The sequence below is a fragment of the Corvus brachyrhynchos genome, unplaced genomic scaffold (genome assembly GCF_000691975.1).
Source record: "Corvus brachyrhynchos isolate BGI_N302 unplaced genomic scaffold, ASM69197v1 scaffold43, whole genome shotgun sequence".
Lineage (NCBI taxonomy): Eukaryota > Metazoa > Chordata > Aves > Passeriformes > Corvidae > Corvus > Corvus brachyrhynchos.
This window is the reverse complement of record NW_008237353.1, coordinates 2,954,687-2,966,716: the sequence shown is the minus strand read 5'-3', so window position 1 is coordinate 2,966,716 and position 12,030 is coordinate 2,954,687. Positions and strand designations below refer to the sequence as shown.

Genomic DNA, 12,030 nt, shown 5'->3' with positions numbered 1-12,030 from the left:
GAAGCCAACACAACAGAATATCTTTAGTTTCACAAATGTGCTTTTAATTACCATAACGAAAGACAGAATTCTCATTTCACAAATATTCTGCCAGGTTTTCTATCTTAGATCTATGTTGGATACAAGTAAAATGATTATGTTCATGCACAATACATTGCAAAAGACTAGAGTGAGCAATACTTTTTACTTTTCTTGTCTGAGATTACAGAGCCAAGATCCACAAAATTAAAAGTTAACAGTTAAAAGACAGTAAGTTGGCTGTTTAGCCCTGGATACACATTGATGAAATTTGGGTTTAGCTCTGTGCCAACAGATAAAGCATGAAGGAAAAGAAAAAAGGAAGACACCCAGAAAAGAATATATCAGTGTACGGTCATTGCAAGCCAGAGTAGAGAGTGACAAAACTTTTCTAAGGGAAATTTGCTCAAAGGGTTAAAACACCTGATTTTTTTTACGTCAATAAATCAAAATACAACACATGGGGTATTTTACATATTTTAATTTTTATAATCGTGCTGGAAACTGAAACATATATCAGTTCAATATAAAGTAGACGTAAATTCATCTCAGTTCAGTACCTGCTTATACCTGTTTTGGTACAAGAGCCAATATAATCAGGAAAAAATAAACACATCCTCTGGGTCAATATGTAGATTCTTCATCATGTCTGTCTGTGACAATCTGGGGACTGTGCCTGTGTGTAAATTTTTGTATTCTGATTTAAGGTAAGAAATTGATGAGATTGGTAGATGTGGAGCTGAACTGTCAGATCAATGTCACACACCTTCCAGAGATAAGAAAGCAGAGATTAGTGAAAGTCAATTGCTCCCATTCAAAACAGGACTGTGTCTGGAAAGTTGGATGGCTGAAGGATGAATCAGTTTTGCCTAGTTTACCTGATGTCCAGGAGAGAGGAATGGGAGAATTTTCTTGGATGTGGAGCATAAAACAGCATTAAGCATGGATTCTTCAGTGCTGTGGGCTATGGTGTGATGATACAGCCCAAGCCTCTCTGACAGCTCTCTGACACCACATGGGGCAGTCCTGACTCCCCCAAGTTGTGCTCATGTCATCCTGTGGTGAGATGGTTCCTCTAGCCAATCCAGCAAAAATACTGCTCTCCTCTCTGTCAAAGTTAGTTTTCTACTGGATTAGGTCCCTTGAAATCCTTGCTGTGATACCAAATGAGCTTCAGTGCCACAGGAAGGGAAGTGCTGGGGTACATGGCTGGGGAGGAGGTGGAGTGGGATCACTGCTTTTGGCAGCAAGTAATTATTGGGTCAGGTGAGATGAGCTGTCTAATCCCACTGTGGGCCTGACAGGATGGGGGTGCACTTGGAGGCACAGAAAGCTTGAGCAGAACAGAAAAGACAACCCTCCTTTCATAGCACATCGGTTTAGCTGTGAGATCCAACTCAAACTAAAGAGTAAGTTTCCTATGATTTGGAGGAGAACAGAAGGCCTCCAAGTCTCTGATCCCAGCCCTAGGAAAGCTCAGAAGCCTCAGGCAAGGCAAAACACATAGCTGCTGATTATTTTGCACAGATCTGTATATTCCTTGAGCTGCCTCAGTAAGGCATGTTCGGTGCTAGCACCCCTCAAACACATGTGCTCAATGTCTTCCGCAACCATACAGCCACAAAGAGATGCTCAGTACTCACTAACTCTGTGCTACTTTTTGGGAAGGGAGGGACAAAAACCTGTGCTTGAGCTAAATGGAAGTGTGGGGTAAAGGGAAGAGTGGTTATGTTTTGGGAGATTATATGATCTAAGCTGTAAAAGGACTCACTTTCTACAGAGGGCTAACAGAGGTTTTCTGTGCCAGGAACCAGGGATAGAGCCGGCTCTGTGAGCTGACCAGATTAAAAACAGTGGGAGAACACACAGACCCAATACAGCAGGCACCAATGAGGAGCAGGATGATGTGACAACCATGGGGCCCAGCTGAACTTCTTTTTTCACAAAATTTTTCCTTGATGGAATATCAAGGCCATCAATATCAAATATGGCCTTTTGTGTTCAGCCTACATCTGTATTTCCCGACTGAAATGAAATATGACACCCCCCCCATACACCCCCTACCCCGCAAAGTCCCCCTGCCAACAGTGCCTCATTTGCTTTAGGGGGAAAAATGATTTGCAGTCACTGACCCTGGTTTTTTGGTTACAGAATCTTTTATCAGTGTTCTAGACTGCCTGCTGAGCTAGCCCACATTAATAAACTAAAATGCAAATGGTGTGCTCATCTCTGCTGACCCCAACTTTGAAAACTGGTTTTTCTTTTTCTGCTTCTTATCTTTGACAAAAGAGAGATGGGGATAAGCTTAGAAGTCAGCAGGTACAGCTGCTGGCCTTTCAATGACCTGAATCCCACTTGTCATTACACAGACTTTCAGTACAGTGGATACTGGGAAGTGCTGATGCTGTAGGAAATGGTAGATGATGGATACCAGTTAGGCTAATTAGATAGTTCCATATTTCTGAACCAAATTCTTTCCCTCCTTTCCCTTAACTCTCTCTCCTTATGATTAATTACTCCTTTCCATCTTGCTGGTTTGTCTGAAAGCCAGCCTTGATGCTAAAGAATCCATGTACATCCATCAGGTTTCAGATAGAGGAAGGACACATCTCTGAAAACATCTTCCCTACCTGTGCTAGGAAGTTTTTTCCTGTGAGTTCTCTTCACAGTGCAAGACTGCATAAACCAATTCCTGAAGATACTGATGCTCACACCACCTCTCTTTTGCATGCTCATAACACTTCCCCGTCTTGTTCCCTCTGTCCTTCAGAGCCTTCACTAACTTTCCTGTAGTGTGCACACTGCTATTCTCAATAACCACAACATCCCCTCATTTCCCTGGCTCAAATCTCACCAAGGTTTACTAAAACCACAACTCACACACAGAGGACTTCCAAGCTTCTTTTCTACTCTGTCTTGCATTCTGACATTCTGCTATCTTCTCTCACTGCACTATTGAAATCACTCTCGTGACTTCTGCCTCCTTAAATGATGTTGTCTTTTTTTATATCTTCACCTATCCTGGCCTCTAACTTCTGTCATCTCTCTGCCAACTTTCTTTTTTCTCTCAACACTTTCTCTCCTTGGCCTTCACAACTCCATCTTTGCTTCTTCCTTTCGACAGCTGAGACTTCCTTTTCCATTTCCATTTGCCATGGAAATCTCAGCAGGCTTTCACTCTTCTGCCTTTCCTGGTGTATCAGTACCCAGTAACACTGGCACCAGTGGCACGTGCATTTATCTTGGTCTCTTCATCCATCCAGTCCTACATTTTAGCCATCATGTCTTCCTGGGGAAGTGTCTTTGCCAATCCAACTTTCATACAGCTGCTGCTGAACTTCCAAGGACCCCCCTGAAGTGCTAATCCAATTCCTCTAGTCTCTTTATAAGCATTGTTCTTCTTTTGTCCTACCCTGTTGTTTGAATTAATAAAAGTCAGTCCTACCTCAAGGCAGACAGACCATGCCAAAGCTTTGCAATCTTTTCTCTCAAACTCACAGCATTCTTGTATGTTCCCTACCTTTTCTTCCCCCCTCTATCCTTATGGGAGACATCCTTAATAGCCCTTCATCTATATCACAAACAAAAGTTGGTACACTTATTCTTACCCATTTTTCTCCTTGATTTAAGTCCCTTCCCTGACTGTCTCTTTTACCATCATTCAGCTTTTAATTTTCTTCCTCCTTCACAGTCACACCCACTTCTGACCATTTTTACTTCTTATCATGCCTTGTCTGTCCTCTTCTGCTTTATCTGTGATATAAACACTAATCCTTGAAAAATCTGTTGCCACTCCTTTTTAAATACTTATTTTCATTCCACTTGAATAGCTATAATACAAATATGAAATTTGGGCAATCTATCTTCCCTCTCCACCCTGTCTCTTTCAGGTAAACTTGAAGAAACTAGCTAGGAAACTGAATTTTTTTTAGCAGTCTAAAAGAAAGAAAAAAATGCCCAATATTGATTAAAGAACAATTTGATAAAACTGATAGAAGTGGTTTTAGTGGTTGTTGATTTTTTACTTCGCCCCACTGAGGGATTAAAATGTCCCATGAACAAATAAATGTAAATTGATGAAAGTCAAGCAATCACAAATATATGAAAGAATCTATTAACTGCCTGGAGTGCACTGACTCAAACATTAAAATATTTTAAAGGATAATATGGGGGATAGAAATTGTGGTTTCACTGCACTGAGAAAGGAAGAAAATTAATGAGATGAATTTACAAGGCTAACAGCTTTTTTGCCCAGTCCAGCAATTCCATGGTCTGCTTGAATTTCTGCTTAGTGCTTTCTAATTTAGGGCTTCATCCTCTGCACAGTGCTTAGTTCTGGTAATGCCCATAGACTCATGGAATAGTTTGGGTTAGAAGGGAACTAAACAAAGTAATTTTGCAAGTTGGGAGCCCCAGATCCTTATACTCTGTAGATGCAGCTCTGGCACCACTATTATAAACCATAAGAATGCTCATATTTTTAGGGTATAACCAGTCCCGTAAAAACTCTACTGACAGTTCTGCCTAATACTAAAAGCGATGAGTAAGGCTAAACACAAACTTGGATATACTTGAAGATGAGTTCCTTCTCCTTCAAATTTTTAAATCAATATCACACCTGAATCCTGACAGAACAAGTGAGCTGTAAAATGTATCCATACAGAACACATCTGTAACAAACATCACCCGGGGCTCTGCGCTTTGTGCCAGTGGAGCACAAAGTCTGAATGATGGCAGACTGGAGATAACCGAGGAAAGGGAAGCAGTGGAGAAGGCTGGAGTTACAGGAGTATAATTGTGCAGTTACTTTAGTCATGCATGGAGCTAGATCCCGGAATGGTTTGGGTTGGAAAAAACCTTAAATATTGAGTTGCAACTCCACTCCATGGGCAGGGACACCTTCTTGTAGACCAAGTTTTTCATCAGTTCAGGCAGGCTTCCTGGCATTTTTTGCTGACTTCCTCTTTCTTGAGATGGGTCACTCCTGAGGTTGAAGGAGGTGATCCTTGGATATTAACCAGCTTTCTTGGGCCCCTCTTCCCTCCAGAGATTTATCCCGTGATACTCTGCCAAGCAGATCCCTGAAAAGGCCCAAGTCTGCTCTCCCAAATTCCAGGGTAGTGAGCTTCCTTGTGCTCCCTCCATGCTTCCCTAGGGATCTTGAACTCCACCATTCAATGGTCACTGCAGCCCTGGCTGCCCTTGAGCTTCACATTCCACATCAGACCCTCCTTGTTGATGAGAACAAGGTCCAGCGCAGCACCTCTCCTTGGTGGCTCCTCTATTACTTGGAGAAGGAAGTTGCATATGGAAAATCACAGGATTCCTGAAACAGAAGTTAGGCCGGTGAAGGTTTTTCTAAAACTGATCAGCAAAATTTCCATTACCTAGGGGATTTTTCTCATCCTATTTTTACGTGGAGAGCTATGTATTGCTGCAACTACATCAATATAATTAAAGCACAATAAATTAATTCCCTATGAGGGAGTCTGATAAGCTGTATAAAAGGGACTTACACTAGTCCATGCTATATCACTGTAACACGATATATAATATACACATTTCTGTAGATATGAAATGCTCTACTTGGTGCTTGGAGATAAAACAGGGAAATCAAACACCAGCTCAGCGGGGGCTGATCGCATTCCAATGCCTGCAGGGAGAGGAAAGCTGTGCTCCCTGGATAGGGGGGCTCCCACCAGTGCAGAGAGATTCCCCTGTACCAGCGGGCTTGGGGAGGCCCCAGCTTTGGGAAGGGAAGTCCCAGCCCAGGGAAAGTGGGGTGGGAGGCAGGGGGATCCCTGCTTTCAGACACTTCCCAGGCTGGATCCCAGGAAAAAGCAATCTCACCAAGCATCAGTGGAGACACCAAAAAAGCCTGGAGGGTGTGCGGGGCACTGCGTGAAGGTAAGGGAGGTCTTGGAGAGGCTTGGTGAGAGAACAGTGGCTGGTGGCATAGAGAAGTCTAAAAGGAAAAGTTCCCTGTAACTCTCCTGGACAGCTGTGAGGGGGTGCCCAGGGAACCAAGGCATGCCCTGGCAGCAATACAGCTATTTTGGTCATTAAATCTCAGCCTCCCCCTCCCCATGACATAGGCCAAGACAAAATGACTCAGGCTCTCTCTACAGTAGATCTCGAAGCAAAACATAATCTCATTAGTACAATAACCTAAGTTACTCATCCACACTTTCTGCAGCCTCCTTCCAGACCTCCTACTCTCCCTGGTGTGCCATTTATTTGGTCCAAAAACGCTTTACTCTAAATTAGCACTGCTGTCACAGCTATTAAAGAGAGTTCATCTCCACAGAGTTTTTATTCCTGGATTAAAAATTGCTGCAAGTCAGCCTTTCTCCCCTTGAGAGCAAGGGGAAAGTTTTCAGCTCGTGCCATGCAAAAACAACTTTCTGATTTCTCACTTGGCACGTGCCATGATAGAAAAATGTAGTTACTTGAACTGTACGGGGAAGGCCTGGGAAGACTCTAAAGCTCTGCTCTGCACTGAGTCATATGTATTAATTACTTAATGAACATATATCATAAGCAAGTGATCTCAGGCAGTTAAGTCTGAACTCAGGACAGGCCTCTGAAGCCCACTCTATTTTTATCATGTTCATACTTTCTGATAACAATTCTAGCACAACTGTTAAAACCCTACTTAAAAAAACCCAAACCACAGGAAAAAGAAAGAAAGAAAGAAAGAAAGAAAGAAAGAAAAGAAACAGATGATGTGGCAGGAGACAATGTAAACCTGTTTGACCAGGTATGACTGAGCAAACATCAACAGACTATAGCAAGTTACTGCAGAAATTGTACGAGGCAAACCCCATCCCCTTCGCTACTGCTCTGGGCTAAGTGTTGCTTTTAGCAGGATCCCCTCGGCTGAGCCTAAGACTCACATAGCCACATTATTGGGATGCAGGCCTTGCCCAGTGGGTGTATTTTACCCTTTAATGACACATTTGAGGTGTTTTGTTTAGAAAGCAAATCTGAGCTGCTAGGCTGTGAAGTGCCTATACATTAGGTTTGACTCCTTGGCAGTTCAGCTGATGAGTGGAGCTAATTCTTTAGCCACACTATGTGTGCAACACAAGCTTTATTTTAGCCTCAGAACACATAAAGGCAAGTGTTGCAAAATCAGCAAGCCTTAAAATGTGACTCCTCTGTTCCTCCACCAGACATACCTGACTAAATTAAACCAACAATGCAGTGGGAACAAAAGACTATTTTTCATCCTCTGTTTTGGCCAAGATACCTTGGAGTACTAATCCATATAATGTACAAAGAGCCTGTAAAAACTTCCTTCTAAAATTATAACAACAGAAGAAATCAGGTCAGTTACTAAAGAGTAGGTTGGGTATAATCAAGCTATAACACCCCTGGGACAAAAAAGGTAGTGCTTTTTGAATTTGCATTTTGTCAACTTACACAGCTTATTGCGGTGGGAGGAATTCGAGGCAAATAACACTAAGACAGGATTTGCCAAAACGTTGGAAAACTGTTTGATCATTAATTGCATTTGCTAAGACCGTGATTAGGGTAATTGCTCTGTATTTCTTTTCACAAACCCCTTGTCCATGGGGGGATCAGGAAGGACTATCCCCTACCCCATGAAGTGCAGCGCAGCTCAGTTTGCCTCTTTGTGCCTTTTTTTTTCCCCTGAAGAGCCAAATACTTGCCCCTGAGAAGGTAAAATACTGATGGCTGTGTACTGAGTAGCCTAGTGGTAGGATCTACTAAAGTAGTATCTGTTTCATTGTAGTGGTATCTCATTTGCTTTCTAGGTGTTGAGTTATTCTTTGGAGTGAATTTTCTAAGTGGTTACTTAGCAGTGGGAACATAGAGCTGAGTTTTGAATGGACTTCCATAAAACTTTCTGAAATGCTATCTAGTATTTGAAAACACTTCTTCAGTGTGGCTGGTGGCGACAATAGTGTACAAAGTCTCAAAGTTGTGTCAGTGGCTGTGCAGAGTATTAATGCTGCCCTCAGTTTGGCTCTAGCTTCCTTTTTTTTTTTACTACACAACTGCAGAAAAAGGTTCTTGTCTGAATATGAAGCAATATTTGAACACTCTGTTTTAATTACTAGCACATGTATTTCTGTGACACACATCCCTGTGGAATCTAGGCATTGCCACTTTAATTTAGAAACACTGATATCATTATAATGAGCATAATACAGACCTTAGACTACGTGAGACAGAAAGAAGAGCACAACTCCTGTTCTCTCTCCCTGCAGATTAAAAACTCCCTTGGATACTACAGCATTCTTTTGTACTGTGACTGTTGAAGTTTTCTTGTGGTTTGTTTTTTTCCAGGCTTATTATTTCAACAAGTAAGTATAAAATGTATTCAGTTCTAAAGAAAACAAAATAATCCTGTTCTTCCTGTCAGTACTACAGGCTCATCCCTATGCTTCAGAAATCCATTGGATTCTTTCCCTCTCAGATCACTAGCTACTAGGCTTCAGTAGGATAAGTTTATGCCTTGTTTACATTGCACAGCAATGCTGTCTTCAGGTTCTGCTCTCAGTGTGCATGCACAAAATGTAATTGCACCCAGCTCCGTTGCTCTCTCTCTCTGTTATGTTATTTCTGAAGAGCCAAGAGGATTAAAAAAAAGCAGCAAACATTTGATGTGGTTATTAAACCCAGTTCATCTGACTTTAAGTAAACAAAGTAATAAATCTATTAAGAAATAAGATGCAGCTTTTGCAGTTACTTTCCAGGAGACCCATGCCTTAAGGAAGAAAGAGAAATTGAGGAGTTTTATGCTGGAGGCATTCCCGAGAAAGGTAAGGAGGTATGCAAATAGAAATCTAATCTGGCTCTGACGTATGTGCTTGGGCAGAAAGCTATTGTTAGACAAACTTGTTCCTGAGCAGTGCAGCTAACGAAGCCTTATTTCCTACAGATTTGAGTCCTTTGTCTCACATCTCTTTCTCTTCACCGCAATAATCCCAGCTCTCCTCATGCCTCCAATCACCGTGCCACTACCAAGAGACAACAAGCTGGGGCTGGTCTGGAACTGCAAATATACTCACTGTCGGCACGTGTGTGCTGCCTGGCCAGCTGGCTGCGACCAACACATGAGGCTGAGAGCCTTTTCTTCAGTCAGGGCAGTAACTTGACTCTGTCCCTTATCCTGCTGCCAGACTTCACAAAATGTTTAAAAAACATAATCATGTCCAACACTATCACTCTTTCAACTTTAGTCAAAACTTGATTTGCCAGAGGGTTACAAAAATTATTAGGTACAGGACAAACACTGATTGTGTAAGCTTTGTTTCCACCGGAAACTAGATTCAGAAGTTCAGCTGCTTTTCTCTTGTTAAAAAACAAAAAACCCCAACAGGGCTAATTAGAAAGTTTTCCCACAGTCATTTTCAGCTGCAATAGTTTGTGTAAGAAATGGTGACTGACCTGCTGTCTCACACTAATGGTTAATGTCTGATTCATTTTTTTTTAATAAAGAAATGTGTGAAAGCTTCTATTCTGCTGCTAGCACTGACACCTTTTATATGACTAAATATTTCCAGCCTACTGCACAATCATTATTGACCCTTTTCAAAGAAAAACATGCTGTCTCCTCTGTGGCCTGCTCTCGGTGCACCTCTCCATTCCCAGCTTCAGGAGAGCTCCATTGGACTGCATTCTCACACTGCCTGGACTTTAGACTACATTGGGTAATAAACATTGTCTGCTCCTAGTGTTCCCTCTGGCTTATTTGCTTGAATAGTGACCTTATGTTTTGGTTTTGTTATTTATTCCAGTTTCTTTAATACATACTCCCACTGGTCCATCACCAAGCTGCCAACTAAGAACCTGCTTTAAAGGACTTTATCTATTTCTCCTCAGGAAAACTAAAAAAGAAGTAAATAACACAGGACAGGCAAACTAAAAGCTTGCACCTTCCAAATCACTTAATTTCCTCTTCCCATTACACCTGAAAATCTCGATTATGGCAACTCTTATTGGTGGAGGAGGGCAGAATGATAGGCGGCCCTTGAGGAGCAGCAGACGAGTGTCATTTTGCGAGACGCAAAACACGGTGTTGCCAGCAGGAGCGGGGCTTCAGAACAAAGGGTGAGAACACAGAGGCTTGCAATGCAGTGTTGCAACATCCAAGAGCTGGATGGTGACCAGCAGTTAGAGTTGGTGAACGGAAAAGGAGCAGAGGTTATGTGTGTCGTCAAGACACAAGAAAAGGCTTCTATTTCATGTGTTCTCCTCAAAATGCCTGCAATTTCCCATCAGCCTTAGTTGGGCTGAGGCCAGCTGATGGAATTGCACCCCAGATCTCCAGCAAGAGGCTGCGCAGGACCAGGGCAGTGAGGAGCAGCAGAGGTCTTCCCCTTGGAGGTGCCCAGACTGAAGTGGGGCAAGGCACTAAGGCTGTGGTGAAATGAGGTGTCTGCAGTTTTGGGTAGAAAAAGGAACAGAATGTGCAAATCATAGAGGGAGATCAAGAAGACTGTAAAACAACCAAATTGCTTGTGAGCCTTGGATTCTGACACTCCAAGAAATGACTTTCATAGCAGTGTGGGAAAGTCCTTTTTTCAAATCAGGGCTGTGTGTTCAAAAGTAACTCTGTTTAAATACTAAGGCTGAACACAATGAATGTAAAACAGGGCAGATGTGTCCTTCTCTGCCTTCCCTGCATGCATGTATGTATATATATATATATATATATATTTATACACACATGCATACACACACACACATTTCACACACATTTACCCTTTTTCACTTTTGGACTTCTGGGAGCAGGAGAGAGGATCTGTCAAGTTGTGGTGAGGCAGAGAGCACCCAGGCTAAAGACTCTCTTTGGGCTTGTTCAGCTGCTGAGAACCTAGCAGGAAGGGAGGATAATTGAACGACAAATTGTCTTTAGCTGTAATTAGATGTACATATATATAAAAAATATCTCTAAAGAAATTTAGAAGATCATTTCAAGATCAAAATAAGGTGTAGCACAATTCAGAATCTAGATATATGCCCTTTCAAACTCATGTTATACTGAGGGGAATAGCCCACTAGAGATGTCTTGAGTTTTATAGTAAATTATCTCAGATGCATTGGTAGAAGATCAGAAGACTAAAAAAAACCCCAAGCCTTTAAAAATCACATTTTTCGTACTCATTGAACACTAGGGCATGACGTGTTTTTTGATCTACTGAAGTTACTGTAAAAGAATGCTGACATAGTCCTGACATTTGAACCAGTGGATATAATGTTGTATTACAGCTCTGGTAAAAGTTTCCAGATAGCGAAAAAATAAAAAGCTTTTCCCTCCAGTGTTTATATAAACCTACAACAGAGATAAGTTCCCTATGGAGTCCTGTCTTTGCTAACATAAGAACGACACAGTATAATGTGACTGTTGGTTCACATAAGTTTTCCAACCACATCTCTTCTTGCTGCTTCTACTGGACTCCAAATCCTGAATTCTCTGATGTTCAGGAATATATAATTTCCACGCTAAGTGTACTTCTGGCAAGTCTGTGCCCTTCACCTTAAATAATTCTTTCCTTTTTCTTTTGTTTACAATTAACATAGCACCTGTGAGAGCATTCCCAGTGTCATCTTGACTTCAGTTTTCATTTGTTAGGGTAAATGAATCATATTTCTGAACAGCCCAGTAGCCCTTCTTCAGAACACTTACAGTTTGAATTGGTCTTTCTTGAACAGCAGTGAACAGAACTCTTGTCTTGCCATCACGAGGTAACTTCTTAACAGCATTATCTTTGTGCCTTCTTCAAGTTAGATTATGTGGGGTCTGTAGTCAAGCTCTATTAGATCCATTGTGTTTCTTTTGCCTAGAAAGTCTGTTATACAGTTATTACCAAAGAAAGCTGCCACATTAGTCTGGCACAATCTACTCGTGATAAAGCTATACTTTTCGTGCAATTTTCCTTTTACATTTCCAAGTATTCTTTCCTTTGTATTATTTGAGCAGCTCCCTGAATGCGTGGAGGTAGCAATCCACAGTAAATTGAATTGGATGTACTAGGG

At 41.7% G+C, this 12,030-nt stretch overlaps 1 long non-coding RNA gene across 1 annotated transcript in view; it reads right to left on the bottom strand.

The window, feature by feature from the left end:
• Positions 1 to 2,104: 2,104 nt before the first annotated feature.
• The window catches only part of LOC108445825, a 17,163-nt gene continuing 7,237 nt past the window's right edge, over positions 2,105 to 12,030 (bottom strand). Inside the window, exons 2-4 of the long non-coding RNA XR_001860809.1 lie at positions 11,681 to 11,843; positions 10,756 to 10,867; positions 2,105 to 5,344 (exon numbers count right to left, since the gene is read on the bottom strand). This is a non-coding gene — a long non-coding RNA (uncharacterized LOC108445825). The remainder of the gene's footprint in view (positions 5,345 to 10,755; positions 10,868 to 11,680; positions 11,844 to 12,030) is intronic.